General features: G+C 39.9%; 1 protein-coding gene and 1 long non-coding RNA gene across 14 annotated transcripts in view; one reads left to right on the top strand and one right to left on the bottom strand.

The window, feature by feature from the left end:
• Positions 1-20,205, bottom strand: part of LOC139598717 (uncharacterized) — a 345,230-nt gene that overhangs the window by 141,073 nt on the left and 183,952 nt on the right. The window lies entirely within an intron of this gene.
• The window catches only part of ADGRB3 (adhesion G protein-coupled receptor B3), a 446,577-nt gene continuing 445,005 nt past the window's right edge, over positions 18,634-20,205 (top strand). For 5 of the 13 annotated variants that reach the window (XR_011681988.1, XR_011681987.1, XM_071445405.1 and 2 more), the window contains exon 1: positions 18,634-18,881. The gene's annotated coding sequence lies outside the window, so the exon portion shown is untranslated. Of the gene's footprint in view, positions 18,882-18,994; positions 19,133-20,205 lie in introns of those variants that run through there. The other 8 variants (XM_071445338.1, XM_071445310.1, XM_071445386.1 and 5 more) reach the window with 8 other exon arrangements.

Here is a 20,205-nt window from a genome sequence, read left to right as displayed (position 1 = left end):
TCTGTTCTCATTTTTATTATTGTGCTCTCCTTAGTTAACTTGGCAAAGTAATTTAACATCTTTTTGTCTACGGAATATAGTTACTGGAACATCTTTTGAAACACTTCAAACCTATAGTTGTAAAAGGTATGCTTATTCAATGTAGTATCATAAATACTTTACATGAGAGTAGAGTAAAATGGAAAAAAGGAAAGACTATTTAAAAATCAACAGATCCAATGAAAAGGGAGTGGTGGGGATAAAATAATGCAAGTTTCCTTCATTTTGCTTCATTCACAGTGTCTGGATGTTTTCTCCCTCATGAAATTGAACTTTAGTGATTTGCTTTCACTCCCCATCCCTCATTCCTATGAAAGAGATAATCATAACACAAAATAAAACAGAGAACAGTGACACATACATTGGCAGTGGTAGAGTTGTGCCAAATACTGGAAAAATGAGGAAAAAGAACATTTAATTCAAACTGAATGGCAGCCCTCTCAGAGAAAGAGGATGCATATATTCATTACTCAAGCAACCTTGTCCATTGTGTTTCATCCTTATCCCTGTATCATCACTGATTAGAGGGTTTTATAGAGAACAGTACATTATCTGAGTTGTCTGTGACTATGTGATGGTATGCTTTAACCACTTCCAAAAATCAACCCCATAAGGTGTGCTCTATTCAGGCCTCCATGATCATACCAGCATATCCCAAGCACATCCAGAGGTCAGAAAAAAGGAGTCTTCAGACATTATATCTCTCCCATAAGCTCTCACAGCACACCTCTAAAAACCTGCTCTGGGATATATCTGAGAGATCCACCCTGTATCACTGCATGGGAGATGCTGTTTAATTTTGTACCAGCATCTTTGACAGAGAGGAAGAAACCTGTGCTGGTGAGTTTTGCCTCTCCCTTCCCACTGTCTTCTAAAGGCCTGTTGGTGGTGATGTCTGAAACTGAAGACATTCTTTATCTACAGACTGTAGATTCATCTCACTTGAGCTCTTGAACACTAACTCACCCTCCAGTCTCCCACCTTTCATGACTAAGACACAGCAAAATGCCCTGTGTTACCCTCATTACTGTCTCTTTTGAATAAAGACTAGAAAGCTGCTCCATTTACAGACACCCAGAGCCACATCACAGGCCAGGCAGAGGAAACAGTGATGAGGCAGGAAGTCCTTTTCTGGACTGGTCATGTGGATGAAGTGTGTGTCCATATATGCTTCTAGATATGCAGGAAGCAAAAGATTTAAATGAAGGCATTCCTTCATAGTGTCAGTTTAGGAGACAGTATTGTGTAAATTTATTTTTTTTGAAGGGAATTGAAATATAGTACAGTAAAATACCTTCACTGTGACTCATGGAGCTCACGGCCAAAGAACTGACAAAGGGCTACTGGGATCTTGTGAACAGCTTCTCAGTGCCCTGTGGTTCTTCAAAGCAGCTGCTCAAGGCATCATACAGAGGGCTCCACCAACTCATCTAGCTTCAGGTCTGGAGTGAGCACTGACTGCTAAGTCAGCGGGAAAGATGAAGATTGGAAGTCAACATAATCAAGAGACAGGTTTCTTGCTAGAAAGCCCTTGAATTAATTTGTAGAGCTGGTGAATCACCCTAAACTTACAGAAAATCAACCAAAGGATGTCATAATTAATCTGCTCCTCAAGGTAATGCTGCAAACCAAGACAGGATTTGTCCATTCAGGTTTTTTACACAAAAATAAATCTTCACAGGGCTGCCTTAAACTTCCTTTAAGGAAAAAATCACAAGCAAAGAATAAAAGTCCTTCACCTGTGCTTAAACTTCTTTTCCTGCATTTGTGGTTTTTACCTCACCATGTATCCTGTAGCTTGGCTCTTCACCCATTATAGGGCTGGGCCTCTCAAAAGCTGACTTTGACATTGGTCCAAGACAAATCTGTAAAAGTGCATATTGGGGATGCTTACCTGAGGCAGAATGCAATCCACATCTGCCTAGTGACTAATCAATACAGGGTGTTGAAGACTAACTGTGATACTGTTCAGTCCAAAGACAATTCTTGTTAATTCCCATTCCTTAGAGTCATCTTACATGGAAGACACACAAAGCTGAAAGTCAAGAATATTTCATTTTTTTTTTCCTCCATGCTGTGGAAACACAAATAATGGAAACATTCAGGATGGAAAAGTCAGGAACAGGAACCTGGCCATTATCCTGGAGGATGGCCCAGTTGATTTGCTGCGTGGGAAGGGAAAGAGGGGCCAATAAACAAAATCCTGCTGCTGCAGAGTTTTCTGAAAGATCCTCTTTTTCCTGTACATAGATGCTACACAGGTGTCTTTGGCATTGCATTCGAAAATGCTTAAGAGAGGAACACTGTAATAAGACAGGGCATCTGCAGCTGCAGGGAATACTTAAGAAGTCAAACATTGCTGTGATCAGAGTAGGGTAAATATTTAGTAGTTGCCAAGACTGCTAATCCAGTGCTTTCCAGATAATTGAATTGTACATAAGTATACAAAATTCTTTAAAAATGTTTGTGTGTTCATCAGTGCATTATAAACTGTTACTATAAGATACACTACAACAATTTCCTTTTCTTTTATTTCTGACTAAAGACACCTGTGCTGTTTAGCCTTGTATGTCTTCACTCCACTAACTCCATGGTCAACAATTTGTTCATCCATTGCTATAGCTTAGTCAAGTAGAAACTGTCAAGTCAAACAGTGAAGGACAATAATTAGAATTTTGTGTCATGGGCTGAATGTGGAATGCTCTCAATGGCAAAATGCTGCTGTAAGAAAAGTAATTCTGACACAACTACTTAGGTGAAATATTTCTGAACTACTTAATTTCCCTTCTCATTTCAAGCAATCAAGTCCATTTCCGTCTTCACTTATTTCTCCATCTGATTTGTCAGGAAACATAAAAACTGTGTATGTTTCATAGTCATCTTCTTACTCCAAACTCTCAGGTTTTACATTTATGTTCACCTTATTACCAACCAGCTGGAATAAAAAGCAAGTGAGCAAGTGTTTAAACTTAAAACACAGTAAGTTAAGATAAAAATGGGGAAAATGCTTTCCTTAAAATGAAAAATAAAGTTGTTGACCTGTTGGAATGACTCCATAGGAGAGACACTGTTTATGACAGGACTGGAACACCATTCCTGTAAGAAAAGGCTGAGAGAGTTGGGGTTGTTCAGCATGGAGAAGAAAAGGCTTTGGGGAGAGTTTATTACAGCTTTTCAGTACCTTAAGGGGGCTTGAAAAAGAGGGAGAGTGACTTTCTATATGGCAGAGAGTGACATGACAAGGAACAATGGTTCTAAACTGTAAGAGGGCAGGCTTAGATTAGATGTTAGGAAGAAATTCTTTACTCAGAGGGTGGTGAGGCACTGGAACTGGTTTACTAGAGAAGTTGTGGACTCCCCATCCCTGGAAGTGCTCAAGGCCAGGCTTGAAAAGGTTCTGGTCTGGTGGGAGGTTCCCCTAATAGTAGAAGAATTAGGAATTTTATTGTTAAAAATGCATGTGATTAATAACTGAGCTTTACACTTTTTTTTTTTTCATTTTGAGCCTATAGAAACAGTTCAGATTTCTTATATATTAAACTTGCTTCTATTCCTCTTTATTTGCACCAACTATGATTTTAAAGTTTTCTAATTAATATCCCATGTCCAAAAATACAACAGGGAGAAAAATTCACATGAACATTTTAAAAATATGTTTTCATAAGAGACATGGTTTCTATGTTAAAACCACAGAGGCAGCAGGACTTCAGTGCAAAAGTTCAACTTCATAATTAATGCCAGTTGGTAACTCACAAGACATGCCACCTACATCCTTATTTCTAAGTGCTCAGTAGCAGTTACTATATATTAAAGTTAACTACTCAATGGCGTTTTCCATAATGAAGATCAGATTGAAGAAAATGTGCATATTCAGATCCATAAAGTTAATTAATCAATAAGCTGTTTGGATAAGTACTCATTAATGTATCACAAACCAAACCTTTTAAACAACAAAAAAAAAAAACCAACAAAAAAACCCAACAAGAATTTATGGTGAAGTTCTATCAGTTACATTTAAGATGTGAAGATAATTACTAATTATTGAATACATAGTTAGCGAGCCTGACCTTTGCAGACTGTGCCCCTTTTGTTCTGCTCTCAAATGTAAATTTCCAACTGTGGCCACGTATGTGAGTGCAGAGTTTTATTATATCTCATATCTATATTTAAATTTCATTCTAGCATACTAAAAATCACTTCTACACCACTTCTAAAGTTTTAACAAGACATGTCTCTGGCCCCAAAGGGTTCATAGCTTTAAAGAAACTTGTTAAGACATGTTGGAAGACAATAACTCAAGAAAGAAGAAAAAGGCAGAAGAGCACTGCATTAATGAAGACAAGCAAAGAAAAAAGAACCCAGAATATCATCTCTGTTTTTAACAGACCAGCAGTCAAAAAAAAAAAAAAAAAAAAACCAAACAAAAAAAAAGACATTGACTCCTGCAAGTCCTTCTACAGCAACAGTTGGTAGGGTAGGTATCAGAACCCTTCATAGGAACTGGTATGTGAATTCCTGACTTTAAGTGTACCACATACCTCCTGAATTCAGTAATTGTTGTGTTGCACTAAAAATTTACAAGCAGGGCTGTGGTGGCAGATTGTTTCCAGGCATGGAGGATCCCAGAGCACAGACTGGACTGCCTACAGCGTTCCAAGCCAGTGGCTGACAGCAGCTAGGTGCAGGAAGGGGGTGGTGGTTTTTAGCCATGTACAGCTGCCATGCTGGAGGAGGGCGGCTGCAAGCACTGCAGCAAGACAGAGCTCCTGCCTCAGCCTCAGCACTGCCCTGGGTCTCTGCCAGGCATAAAGCTGGCAAGCAGCCCCCTGCCTGCACCTCTCTGCTTCCTGGGGCCAGGAGTCATCAGAACACAGCCTGCTCTCAGACATGCAGACAGGCATCTTGCAGGAGGACATGAGAGTGTGATCCCACTGCTGCGCTGATGCCCTAGGCCAGCTTGGTGTGGTCCCACTGGAAACACCAAGAGATACAGGGTGGAAAGTGAAGATGGAAACAGGGTCAGAAAAACTATGCTGCTGAAGGAAAAGACATGGAGACAGATGTGGACATTCTTATGATTGCTTACTAGGACTTAGGAGGATACGTCTTCACCCCCAGACTGAAAGGACTGGATCTTGCATCAGAGACCTTCCTTGATGGGTTCAAAGGCACAACTTAAGTATGTCTTGTTACAAATAGCAAGTGCCTAGCAGAGAAATTTTATAAAAGGCCTGACTTCCATTCAAATTAGACACAAAAACAGATTTAAGGGATACCCAAAGAAACTGGGAAGTCAAACGGAGAATTAATTTTATCAGTCCACTATGAGAAATAAGGTTTATCTCGCACAGCCTCAGAAATTTACATCAGAACAGGGAAAAGAATAACTATCAGCATGTGAATCAGCTAACTTACTTCTAAGATCCAGAGCAAGATTCAATTAAAAAAACATTATTAGAATCACCTCTTTCTATTTGTTGACCATACCAGAGGAATAAGCAGCACAGATATACACATCTGCATTTCGGATGTCCATCTATCTCCATTTTAGCAGTCAGTCCAAAATTGGGTAGATGGATTCCAATGCATATCCCATTAATGGGACAGTTTTCTGAGGAATCGTGGGGAGCAAGAGACTGAGAAATACTTCCATCTTGTAGGAACAGCCAAGGAAGGAATCTTGATCTTCACTGTCAGATGCTCTTGGTAACTTAAGAAAGTTGCTGTTTAAATAAGCAATATCCTTGAACTTTAATCCAGTACTTTGTATTTTGAACTTTGTACTTGAGCTTTGTATTTCCAGTACTTGACACAATACTTTGGGAATTGAATTCAAAGAGCAATAATAGATGATAAAATTAGAATATAAAAAACAGTCCAACAATATAGATGTTTATAGGAAGCGAGTAGCACAGGCATAAGAGAAGCATGAGAAGAAATACTGAATACATAGAAGAGAAAAAAGACATAGAAATATATGGTTGAGAGAGAAAAATGAGTGCAAGAACTATATAAGAAAAAAGATTAGGCGAGGCTGTGTAAATGGGATGAAAGTATTGTATTAAAATATACAAAGAGAGAAGAAGCCAGAGGGAGCATATAAAAGAAAGAAAGAAAAGAGATTAGAACAGCTTCTTGTCAGTATATTTGAATACCATGTTTTAGTAGTTTCATCATTAAGTATTTCTCAGTATCTTTCTCTCACATATTTAAGATGGGTATAAAATAGAAATATGTTCATATCTAAGCATGGCACTGAAAACAGGCTACTGGTTTTTTTAACCCCGTGTCATTTTTAAATATACAGCACAGTGAAGTGTTTGAAACTACAGCTATTTGTTGGCTTCCCTTCTGCAAGGTAACCTACTTATTTTTAAAAGCCTGGTATTTAATACACAAAATATAAAGCACAGACAAAAATCTAATACTAATAAACAAAAATAAAGTTTATGAATAATCACATTACAAATACCTTTACCAAGACCAAATATATTTTGGAGCTGAGTTGCTCTGTGTGAAGGTGACACGCTCTAAAATTAATTAAATGTACAGTTAAGCCAGTTTTAAGGAACCTATACTGAGACATCCATTCACGACTTGCTTCAAGCACACAAACGACTTTATCAATTATGACTCTCAGGACCAGAATCCATACTGATTAATTCTGCATAGATCTGCTGACTTCAGTGACACTACTTACATTTACTGTGATAACAGTCAGCAATGTTCAGCAAGAACAGAACAATAAATCATTCACCCGAAATTTTTGGTTATATCACTCCAATAAAAGGTCTAGGATTCACTGCTTAACAACAGTGAAATAACAGATTCAAGTGTGCATACAGGAAGGAAGAGAGAAAGGCAAAAGAGAGAAAGAAAGGGAGAAATAGAGGGGGAAAATATTTCAGTGCAATCAGACACTGTTGGCAGCAGAGGACAGAGAACATTGCCAGAATTTATGAGAGACAAAAACCTATGGCTCTTAGCAGGAGGTCTAGTACATTTGGAGTAGATGCTCTACAGTGTGTTTGGGTTAATTCCTTTTATTTATTGGCCTTTTTGGATAAGGTGGTAGATAGCTATATAAATTAGTACATCTCTGTCATTTCCTTTCACTCACCCACCCATAGTCATTCATCTTTAAAAACAACAATAAAAACCCACCCTCCAAATACTCCCTTCTTGTGCCTGACAATTTGGGAACTACTTTTCTTGCAATCTCTCATATTTTGTATAGTGTTGTCAAAATGTCTCTTCAGAATGATGACAGCCACATGTAGCTCCTCACAGTAATACTCCACATTTTCACAGAATATTTTGCCCTTCAGTAATATGAATGTGTTTCTCTCCTCTCACTCTTCAGTTTGAGCCCAGAGCACATATCAAGAGCATGATTCCATACTCGCATATGTTTTACACTGATACCAGGCCATTGATATGAGCTGAGCTACTGCCAACACACAGCCCTCTAACTCAGTAAACTTAGCTATTCCTCTAAATTTCCATGCTGGAAGACTAATACAATGACCTGAAACACGTATTCCAAAAAGCTGCACTTCTTAAAATTTGAATGATACATTCACATCTGTTTTCCTCAAGCAGTTGAGCTTCACAGCACCACCTTGCAGAAGTGTGGACCATGAACCCCTTATTGACAGTCATATGAGAAATCCTTGCCATGTCAGTAAGAAGCATTTGTCATTCATGACTTTGGCTGTTACTGTCTGATGTTTCATCTTTTACAGATATTTTAATAATTTTTACAATATGAGGTCAAAAAAGAAATACCGAGTGTTTCAGTACAAAAAAAGTCTGTCTGACATATACACAAACTTTTAAACAGACTGCTTCAATGAAACAATTTACTCTGGACACCCACCATGCAGCCAAGGAAATGATTCTTCTTGGAAATTATGAGAGAGCATATTTTTTTCTTCTCCCAAGAACTCTCTTCCAAAATTATAAAGTATATAATTATTCCCAATTCTAAAACATTTGTTTAGCTTAAGATAAGCCTTGCCCATTCAATCAAATTTTAGATACTAGACGATTTTAGAATAGGACAGAACTTCTTCCCTTAAGATGTGGGGAATTGCAGAAAATGTGTTTACAAAACCAATGGTGTTTAGATGGAGAAAAAAGACCTTGAGAATTTCATCCCTGGGTCTCAGCTTGATCTGAAACTGGACTGTATCCTCAAATTTTTAAATGTGAGCACTCACTTAAGGCAATTATGGGCACTCAGCCAATGTTTTAAAACTGAAATAGATGTCCTGACATTCTGAACAATAATGTTCAGTGCTTGCTTCCAAATTTCAACCATTCCAGGATCTCTGGAAAAAAACCCTCAGATTTTCACCCCTGAAAATCTACCTCTCCAGTCGCTACTAAAATATCCAAAAAGAGTGAAGATCAAAATAGTTGTGCTGCCCTAAAATTTCATTCAGCCCCACATTTTGTTTGAGAAGTCATTATAAATGCTGAAGGAGGCTTAAGATTCTCCCCTAATACATTCCCAACTTCTAATTATTTTCAACACAGGGGAATTGCTGAAGTGGATCAGATTTGGCACACTTATTGACAACCCCCACCATCACTGGATTTCTCTTTCATATGCTTGTCAGTTTGTCCCTGAGTCCACAAAAATTTGTATTTTATTTATTTTTTATTATCTACAACATCCTTTGGTAAGGAGTTTCAAGGTCAGTTACTTGCTTCATGAGCAACTCTTCTGTTTTGAGCATGACTCCTTTCAGCTTTTTATGGTGCCTGCTGTTCTTTTGCTGGACAGTAAATTATCGATCCCCAGCCTATATTTCCTTGCCAATCTTGACTCTGTAGTACCATAGTCTCATAACATGTCCCTTTCTCTTTCCCAGGGTGAAGCTTCACCTAATCCTTGAATGGTCTTTCCATGGAAATACTGGGGATTTGAGAAAATATCATCCGTACAAACTCATCATACTAATTTATTTTTTTCTAAAAATGTATGCATTTGGGTCAAACAAGTATGCAAGGGAGGACTGTGCTGAGACTTCAACTCCTGTTCTTTAGCATGGAATTTGGAAGCCTGAGCCAGGAGGCAGCTTTTTGTTACACTAAGTTTCTTGGGAAGAGCTATGTGCCTCAGAAAGACATAATTCTTAGTGAGGGGCAACTTAAAGCCCCAGATAACTGGGGATACTGTTACAAAGGATACACTTGAAACCTCCCAAAATTCATTATCAAACTATCACTTCTGGATGCTCAGAATACAGAGTTCTGAATCCTCCCCTCAAATCAAGCTCACAGAAACTTTATTTTAAAGGGACAGGCAGGCCATACTTTGTCAGCAACAGTAAAACAGTAATGGAGCCACCATACCATGTGCATTTCCCCTCACTAGAACTAAAGAAAGAGAATAAAGAGCAACTTGGATGCTGATCCTAGTTTAGAAAATTCTTTCTGTGTTTCATGCTGAATAGACATTGTGAACTGGGTGTCCCTGAATGAGGTCTAAGAGGAATAACAAAAGCTGTTGTTAGTCTTAAACAAATGTTGGTGTCCTTTTCTCTGGCTTAGAAAGTTATAACAAGGAAAAACCTCAGGTTTCAAACCCTCAAAAAGTGAATTGGAACCCAAGACTTCCACTAAGAACTTAATTAATCAAGATTCTGCACAGGTATCTTGAACAGCATCTTAAAACAGATCACAACTGAACTTGGTAGGGGACAAGCAGCATAATTTGTGCATTTCTATGCTAGTTCTGATTGGGGTAGAGCTAATTTTACTTCATAGTAGTAGTAAAGTGTTCAGCTGTATTTTGGATTTGTGCTTTAAGCAGTGTTGATAGTCCAGGGATGCTTTCATTATTGATGGGCAGCGCTTGTACCCAGCCAAGGCCTTTTCTGCTCCTCACCCCATTCCATCAGAGAGGAGGCTGGGGGTGCTCAAGGAGCTGAGGGGACACTGCTAGGACAGCTGAGCCCAACTGACCAAAGGGACATTCCACACCATATGGGGTCATGCTCAGTAAATAAAGCTGGGGGAAGTAGAAGAAAGGGGGAAAAATATGAAGTGATGGCATTTGTCTTTCCAAGCAAACATTACACCTGATGGAGCCCTGCTTTGCTGGAGACAGCTGAACAACTGCAGGCCCATGGCAAGTAGTGAATGAATTCCTGGGTTTGCTTTCCTTGCCTGTGCAGACTTTGCTTTATCTATTGTTATCTCAACTCATGAGCTTTCTCACTTTTACTCTTTCATTTCTGTCCCCAACATGACTGAGGCAGGAGTGAGTGAGTGAGTGAGTGGTTATGTGGGGCTTAGCTGCCAGGTGTTAAACCACCACCATTTTAAACACGAAACTCTAACAGCAGAAAGTTAAACTCTAGACAGGTTTATCAGCCCTTCATTTTCACTAATGCAAGGAAAAACTCAACACAAGACATCATCTTTTAACACTGCCCTTTGTGATTAGTGGCGTTAATGACACACAAAGTACATAAAATTACTCTTCTCTAGCCTACATAAGCAAAATGAAGAGCATCAAAGATGGATTCAATATTAACTCTGAATTTCATTCCTTTTAGTAGAACAAGCCAAAAGGACACAGGGTTTGTGTGGTTTTCTGTATTTATCACAGTTCAATTTGATTAATGACTAGGCAATATTTTAGAGTACATTAATAACATCAGAGATGAAAGTGCATTTTTAAAATATTTTTACTCCTCCCAGTATAAAGAGGATTTCAGTGCATTTAGATAATTAACATGGAAACTGTGGCCTTAGTTTTATTTTGATCTTTGCATAAATATTCTCCAATTAATTTTTTTAAGTTTATTATCTAGCCCACATGTAGGGACTGCAATGAGTTTCTCATAACTTTACTGGTACAGCCTTAGAATTTCACCACCAGACTATGTGCATACATGAAATAGCAGCAAGTTTGTAATCAAATGACAGCAATTATATATGTAAGACATAAAGTATTTAAAATATTGATTTAATAGATTGAAAGGCTAGAAGTTTGTTTTTTTTCCCCACACACCTAATAAACAGAGGCAAAGAACACCAAGTAATCTACAAATGTTACTAGTAATAAAAATACTTCTGAGTATCCACTTAAAATGCAACCAAAGAAGCACAAATCCAGGAAATGTGCCATAGAATGACATCTGGTAAAAAATAAAGAACTTCAAATATTTATGCAAAATTAAAAATTAAAAGCAAAATAAGTGAAATAGAAGACTTTCCAATAGAAGGCTTTATGCTATAATTTTTTTAAAACCTACAATGCCTTGTAAACTGCCCTAGAATAACAGAATGGACCAGCTCTGTGAGGAATTTTGCTTTGTACATAAAAGATTCTATAAATTCCAGTGTGAAAAAATCCTCTAAGTGAAGAGGGCTTGAGAATGGAAGCTCAGGGCACAAAAAGACACATGTCGAAAAATGCAAGTCAAAACTAAGATACTAAGGGTGCAGCACAGAAAAAGAAAAAAAGCATGAATATGTAACAAAACACAATAATAATAAATTTTATACAACCCAATTAGAAAAAAAATCAGATCTGTAAATGGCGAAGATTAAAAATATAGTTTCTCAGAAATATAGGAAATTGGTTCTTAAAACAGCACATGACTGAAAGAAAACTATTTTGAGAAATGAGTGTCACCTTGCAAGACCTAAGACAGCCTTAAATCAATGAACTCCGCTTGATAAACTGGACACCATTATTAAAACAGAGTTTAGACATATTTTTAGACTTCAATTGCAATCAGCAGAAAGAAGTCAAGGATTAAGGATATCCAAACTAATATGTAAAGTGGTCTTAAAATAATGAGGTTAAACACATCTAACAAGATGTAAGAGATATAAAAAAATGTCACAGCACTAACCTTTGGACAAAGGCCTTCAATAGAATGCATGTTAGTCAAAATGTGGCATTTGTGTTCCTTCTAAAACCAAGAATACTTCCATTGATAAATGAACATATGGGGGAAGGGAGGAGATAAACAAGGAAGGAAAGTTGCAAAGCAGTGGAGTGAAATGAAAGGATTTGAGATGCTACTTGAGTTAAGCAGGGAATTGTCATAATCTGAAAAGGCAGCTTTCAGGAAATGAGGGAAATTATCATGGACTGTAATAGCAAAGATGTAAAAAGGGAAAAAATGGATAGCAAATGTAACTTATTTATGTTTTTATAAAAAGCATAATGTTAAAAATATAAAAACAAATTAAAAGAGCCTCCTTAAATATATCAAAAGCCAGAAACTTTTAAGAGTAACTATGTCTTCTGGGAACTTCAGAGAGTAAAGACAGCAATTAAGGAGAAGGACATTGCTAGGAGCACAGAAGATTTATTTGCATCAGTCTTCACAATAGAGGATGTTAGGGAGATATCTACTCTTGGGTAATAAAAATTAGGTACTATCAGATGAAGAGGTGCTGGAACAAATCAATCATTTGAAAAGCAGGAGGCCACCAAGACTGAAAATCCCGAACAAGTAGAGGAGCTATGCAATCTCTAATTGAAAAACAACTCCTTTACTGGAAGGTTAGAGAATAGCAAATATTTCACATACATCATAAAAGAAGTTTTGAACGAATCAGGGAATCAAAGATTCATAAATCTGGCATTCTGTACCTAACAAATTAAAAATAACAAAATAAAAGACTCACAAGACCATGAGATGATAGATCTGTGCAAAGCAAAATGATACCTCACTCATCTGCTAGAATGTTTTCAACACATCAGTAAACTACTGAAGTGGTCAAAGGAGAACCAATAGACATCATTTATTTAAACTTGCTTGACAAAGTTTCTCACAGGAGACAGATAAAAAGAATAGACATGGACAGCAAACTGAAGACGTCTGTTCAGTGTAGCAGCTCTCAGAAGAAGCAAGATATTAAATGAATCAAGAAGAGATGATAAAGAACAACAATGTTATAAAAATCAGAGCTGCAGCCTGATCTGAACTGCTGTGTGCAGTGCTGATTTCTACATCTTAGAAAGATATCAGAAAACTAGGAAGTGTTTGAGAGAAAAGGGACAAGAATTATAGAAGCAGGGTTTTGTGGAAACAGAGTGGAATATTTTAAAAAGATATTAAATAGAGGCATGGCAAAAATATTACACAATATAGAAGTTAGCCAGAATCTCACTTCTCTCTGCATTAATACAAGAATACGGTGACATATGAATATGTTGAATTAAATAAAAAGCTAGCAAATCTAACAGAACATAAGTTTTCACTTAGTATTTATGCTGTGGGACTCACCATTTACTAATGCTGAGATAGAAAAAAATTTAAGATTGAAAACAATTAGGTGCTTATGTAGAAAATAAGAATGCATGGAGTTAAACAAGCTAAATGATTATTGCAGGGGAACTTAGACTTATTTGGACACTTAAAAAGACCTTTGCATACTGGAGACTATGTGAGATTTTTTTGAAGTCAGATTTTCAAAAATACTCACGTTCTGGGTTTTCTGCACCTTCCTCAGGAGCCTTCAAGAGCCACCATCTGTGGCAGGATGCTGTACAGGCCTTACATGTGATTCAGGCCCCTTCTGCCCATGCTCTTAGTGTCACCTACTGCACGAATGCAATATTAATTATTTATTAATCCAATAAATTCAATAACTGGCCCAGTTATTGAATTTATAGGATTGAATGACAATATCAAAATACTTAAAGCTAGTAGCACAATTTAGAATTACTTGTGGAAACCTTTGCTGAAGAAGCCATACAAAGAATGAAAACAAACAAGCAAGTAAATCACTGACTTTTTCAACTTGAAAATTCTTAACCAACCAAAGGTCTGATTGAATTTGGAAGGTGACATTATTGATGAAAAATCAACTTCCCAAAAGTAAATTAGTATTTTTGCCAAAATTTTTCAATTTCAAAATAGAACATTTTATTCACCCATGCCTCCAGGTATGCTATATATTCTTGAGCACCATCTACTGGTGCTGCATTATTAATTAGCTATTTATGAATATATGAATCACTTCTCTAATAAAATTAATTAGAATCATATAATCTTTCCAAGTATATTTAAAATTGAGAAGGCAGAACATAGCCTATTATTTATTAAATTAATGTTTCCTCTTAATAGTAGAGAGAAAACTAATACTGGGGAAATTCACTTAGAATCTGAAATTAATAGAGAAATGCATTAAAATCTTAATGGTTTGTAACATCCTGGACCAGAAAACAAGTGCAAGTCCATGATTTTTTTTTCCAATTTGCATTTGTTCTCAATCTGTTGGAACAACAAAATATCTTTCTTCTCTTCTTATTTAGGTATTTAGTGAATTTTATAATGCCTGTAATGTGGCCAGCATATTCCATTTAATTTTTTTTCTTCACACCCAATTACATAACATTTCTCTTGAAGTGGTCACACCAGCTTTGGATTTAACATTTTCCTGACTCAGAGCTGGGAAATACGGCTTGGTGTTCTGCAGAATAATATGTAATGCAGAGTAGAAAGTCTATTCTTGCCAAAGGGGATTTTGAAGGGCCTTGCATATCTGTGAAAAGTGGGAAGTGGGAAACAGACCAGTGGCACCTCTACATAAGCCAAGAGGCTCAGTGTAACTATCCCTGAACTCTTACCTCTAAATAGAGTCTATAACAACAGCTTCCCTTCTTGTGTACATAGAAGGTCATATCTAAGTGTAACTCTGGAGTCAGTTAAACATGATGATGATGATGATAACAGTAATAATAATACTGAAAACAATTTTAAGATTTTTTTAAAATGTGTGCCTTCAGTAATGGAGACAGACTGTCTTATTTGCTCAAAGGAGTGACACTGCAGGCTGCAACAGCGACCTTTACCTGAAACGAGTCCCCCTAAGAGTGATTGATGATTGAGTAAGAGAACAGACCATTCTCCAAAGCCACTTGCTTTAAACTGTCATCTTCCTTTTTAAATTTGCACCAGAACTGTCAGTGGTAATTCCAATTCTGACTGTGTTGAATTTTGTGCTATGTTCACTAAAATCTGGACTGAAATCATCTAGCTGCTATCACCAAGACAGCAAAGATCTCAAAGTGCTTCTGCAGATCTGGGGGAAAAATCCCAACTAAACAAGCCCTTTAATTTATTCCATCCAACATATTAAATTGGGTAAGCCTCATTTTTTCTCATTAATACAGACATTAATTAAAAACATTACTTCCTTCCCTCTTTCCTAGTTTGGATCAAGCCCAACCTTGCTGAAACAATTGCATTGAGTCTAGAAAGCAACACTATAAATTTAGCATTCACTATGTTGTGCCAGTCCGTACAACACTACTACTGAGCAACATAACACTTCTTTCAGTGCCTTGATACTTTCTTTGTAGTACAGATGGCACCACGTGCACCATGCAGGGCTGACAGCCCTCCCATGAAAGAGTGTGATTGCATTAATGCATTATTCCTAGGTTTTAACAGAGGTACTCAAACAAGATTGATCTACTCAATATTTCCAAATTACGTGCATAGGTTCACTTTGCATCTGCCCTTCAGGCTGTAGCTTAGGAATAAATGTACACACAAACTAGGACCATTCCAAACACAAGTGATCCGCATGCCCAAATTAAACAAACCTATTGTCACATTTCTACCTATTTATATTTTGCAGACTTAAACATATCCTGACTCTCACTTCTAGACTATCAAAATAACACACACACATACAAAATAACATTTTTTCTTTTACCTCAAATGCTGCATGACACCTGGCAAACCATTTTTTTTTCTCAAATTGGCCTCAATTGCAGGAGAAAAACACCTGCAAGTGGATTGTAGATATTTGTGTACTCAGAAAAATGGTATGCTTATTTTAGTTCCAGTCATTAGAACCTGAATTGTTGAAGTCTAATTGTACAAATCTTGTAAAGAAATTTTCAGAGCACTCTATGCTGCCGTCCCATCCCATCTTGTCCCATCACTTCCCACCCCTCTGCCCCTCAGCTGCCATAGTTAATCTAAACACGACTTGTGCAACCTCCACCCTTTTCTTCATTTTGTGAACAAGAGGTTAAGGAGTCTTCCATCCCAGACTCCTCTCCAGCATTGACATGTCTTCACAAAATTGAAAAGATCAAGTTAATCGCTGGGTTGAAATACCTAGGAGATGTCTAAAGACAATTGCTTACCATACTTTGTATATTCATTATTTTTTAATTTCCACTCACAGTTAAAGGAGCTACAACTTGCCAATGTCATAGAAAACAGGTAAGAGTTCATTCAAGTTGGTTTTTTTTGTGACTTACCTTATAGTTCCTCATTTAATGTAAAGGAGATGAAAAAAATATTCAAATATTGCATTGTATATACACATTTGATTTGTTCTGCTCCTATCACTCTGTCAATGAACAGAAGTTCCCTTTAAGTACCTTAAGCGACACGATGATCACCCACAGATAGTATGGAATGTCAGCAAATGTGAGAGAATTTGATTATCTCTAAGCCAGTAACAGTTCAGTTTTCATTGCATTGCATTTGCTGGGCACAGACCCTGAATATCTCTCACATTTTCCTTGCTTTGGGTAGGTACTGTTTGTTTTATTTTGACAACAGGGATATAACATATTTATGAGTGTAAAAGCTAGCAGGGATGTGGTTTTACAGCTGATACCTATGGAAAATACAGTAAAAAGCTATAACCATGTTTTGGTTTACTTTGGTCGAAAGTGGTTTGTGACCAGCGATACCTCTGATCAGAATTTGTGCAGCATGTAATTGTAATCATAAAAGCTCTGTGTTACTGGAATTCAGACCTTGCAGGGGCTAGAGCAGGACCATAGGGGAGAAAACTGCTTGCTTTAAGGACTGATTGGTTTGGATGTTGTCCAGAAATTTAAACTTTCATTTCATCGGGGTGGGAGGTCGTGTCCAAAACCACACAACCATGATTCATATGAACTTTGAAGGCATGGAGGGGCTGTATTGCCCCACGAACTCAGCAGGGCCTTGTGCTCTCTGCAGAATGGCAGCAGTGGGAGCACACGACAGCCAGGCTGAGAGCTGCTGACTGACAGCAGCATTTATTAAAATGTCATCTCCTAATTTTCACGCTGGATATCTGTTGTCGTGCAGACTGCCCTGATATCTCACGCCAGCGGGAAGAACCAGAGGACAACCCAACCCGACCTGGGGAGCAGGAGGGACACAGCGGGAGGGGAGGGCAAAAAAAGCATGCCCAGATGTAGCAAAATTTAAAACAAAAACAAAAGAAAAAGGGGATCGCCTTGCTTGTGGCAAAGCTTTTTTCATGAACCTCCCCCGTCTGACCCCACCCGCCGCCGTCGGTGCCACTTCAGCCGCTGTCGCCTCGCAAACTCCGCTCTCAGCCGGGGCAGCGTGGCTGCCGCGCTGGGCACAGCGCCGGGCTCTCCATCCTTCCCGTGCGGAGAGGGCGGCCGGCGGCAGCCGAGGGAGTGGATGCGGCTGCGATCGGGCACAGCCTTATCTCTGGCGGGGAACAAACGCGGCGTTAATTGCAGCCGCGCTGAGAAAATTGCTATTGTTTCTAGTCGGAGGCGGGCGGCAGTTTGAGAGCGTTTATCCCGGGAGCCCTGTATCAGTTAATCTGCATCGCGGGGCCGAGCCGACAGCTCCCGGGGCTGCGGCGAGGGGGAGGTTGTGCTTTGGAAGAAAAAACAAGAGGAAGGAGATCAAGTGCGAGCTTCCCGCCCCGGCGTCCCCGTTTCCCTCGCTCCCCGCCCGCGGGTTTTTCTGACGCCGGGGCGCAGCCGGCCCCAGCGCTGGGAACGGCGGCGGGGAGCCCTGCCGGGCGCGGCGAGCGGCGTTTCTGGGACGCGCCGAGCGCCCGTGACGCGCGCACCGCTCCTCGGGCCCGGCTGTCGGGGCCGGGGGGCGCCGCGGGAACGCGCGGAGCGGGGCGCAGGCGCGCGCACGCAGCCGCCCCCCCCCCCCCCCCTCCCTCGTCGGGCGGCCGGGGGCGCGCGGGGGCGGGCGCGCACGGGGGCGCGCACACGCGCGCGCGCCCCCGGCCCGGCTCCCACGGAGGCGGGCGGGCTCGGCAGGCGGGGGCGCGCAGGCGGGCGCGCGCGCACGCACGCACGGGCAGAGCCACACGCAGCGGCAGAGACGCGCTCCCGCTCCCGCTCCCGCCGCCGCCGCCGCCGCCGCCGTGCTCCCTGCGCGCCCGGCGCTCACACCGCTCCCCGACATCGGCAACCGAGGACCCCCCGCCGCTGTCCGGCCATTAGTGCCTGGGGGGAGGAGGAGGAGGAGGAGGAGGAGGAGGGAAGGAGGAATAAGTCTATTAGTAATAACAACAACAACAACAACAACAAAACCCACCAACAAATCCGCACTAACGCCTTAGTCCTTCTCTCAGACCGTCGACTGCCTGGCATCGCCGTGCATCGGGCTGCTGTGCTGAGACTTTGTTTCAAGTAAAAAAAAAAAAAAAACAACAAAAAACCAAACAAACAAACAAAAAAACCTTCGCTTGCTCAGCCACTTCCATTTTTTTCCCCTGCAGTCTCGCTGGTTTGAGGTGGTTGGTTTTTTTTGGTTTTTCTTTTTTTTTTTCTTTTTTTTTTTTTTTTTCTGTTTTCTTTCCCTTCATGTGGTTGGATTTGGTGGATCCGGAGCCAAAGCTGATTTTTTCCCTCGGTGGGGTGTGCGTGTGGCGTGCGGGGATTTTCTCGCTGCGTTTTTTATCTTCTGCTGCTTTTTTAAATCTTGGTTTTGAACCTGAGCCGGGGAAAATGGGAAACGGTGCTTCCGTCAGAAGGGGAATCTCTCCATCACTGTTGTTGGGACGTGTGCCTATGGTGCTAGTGTTTTAGAGAAATAGCCTGACAGCTTTCGGAGTGGAAGGTAAGGGTGCCCCGGGCATTTCCATTTCCCATTTCCAGGGATTACGACTGGAGAGCTTTTAGCTTGGGATTCCGGGGAGGAGGCGGCGGAGGAGGGGGACAGGCTGTTGCTGAAGGATAGAGAGAGAGACAGCACATACGAAATGATCTCCGCATTTACTTCAGCGCTGCAGTTTAAAAGTTAGAGAAGTCCGTTTTGCGACAGGTCTGCTTCCCTGAGAGTAATTTCCAGCGAGACCGAGAAAACCTGAGGTTTGTGCACGATTGGGGTAATTTGTATGGGGGGTGGGGGGAATTGTTAGGTTAATAGGAAGTTAAAATAAGAGAAGTCAGTGGGTCTTCTGTTGGGGGGAAAAAAAAAATAAATGGAGTGATGGCGCCGTCTATGTTCGGCTAAACTACAGTGTCACCTAGAAAATCAGTTCGGGGAATATCCAAACTAAATGCCCGTTTCTTTTCAGCAGAAGAGAATTCTCCCCCTACCCAAATAGGCGACCGTAAACCTATGTGGCCATTCTTTAAGTCCTTCCTCCATGGAAAAGAAAGACCTTTTTAATCTGAGTGTTTTAATCCTTCCAGCGAGCAGGTTCACTCTGCATCTAGCAATGCTGCAAACTAACTGAAGGCTGCCGGCACACCGAGTTCGTGTGTGTGTGCATGTGTGCGTGTGTAATGCACACAGGGAGAGAGGGATTGAGACAGTGCTGTGTTTCAGTAGCCGTGCATGAACAAATGCACAACTAAAATGAGGGCTTTACATTTCTTCATAGAAAACAGCCTAGCACTGCAGAGGTCTTTATTTTTTCTAGTGCAGATATTACATAGGATGGAAAAAGTCAGAGGCTTTTTTCCTTTTCAAACAGAAAAGCAAATAAGCTCCCTTTCTACTTTCCAGATTATAAAATTAATCCTTTTTCATGGGTGGAATTCTTAATTTAGACACTTATTGTCACATTGGCTTTCAACGCCTACACCATCCTGAATAACACTGCGCAGAACTGCATTGCCTGCAAAGTGCTTCAGCAAAGGGGAAATTGTTTCCAGAATTCCCAATAAGTTTCTCTTTTTTAAGACCTTAAATGCTGTACCAGCCCTGTTTGGAGAAGGAGAACCATGTTATTCACTGAGATGGATGCTCAGAAAGGAGAAAATCTGACCATGTGGCACAGCAGCAGCCCTCCTTCTTTTTCTTTTTCCTTTTTTTTTTTTAAACCTCTGCTATAAAGAGGGTTAGAGTTGGTACTGCTTTTTGCCCATTTCAGGATTCAGAGTTTGCAATATAATCTAGGAGATAGGAAAATCTCTTCAAGGGAGCTTAATCCGGT

Source organism: Agelaius tricolor, unplaced genomic scaffold (assembly GCF_023055355.1).
Source record: "Agelaius tricolor isolate 1412-34295 unplaced genomic scaffold, bAgeTri1.0.p SCAF_1, whole genome shotgun sequence".
In the NCBI taxonomy this organism is placed as follows: Eukaryota; Metazoa; Chordata; class Aves; order Passeriformes; family Icteridae; genus Agelaius; species Agelaius tricolor.
Note: the sequence above shows the minus strand (reverse complement) of the source record. Positions and strands in the feature narration are given on the sequence as shown.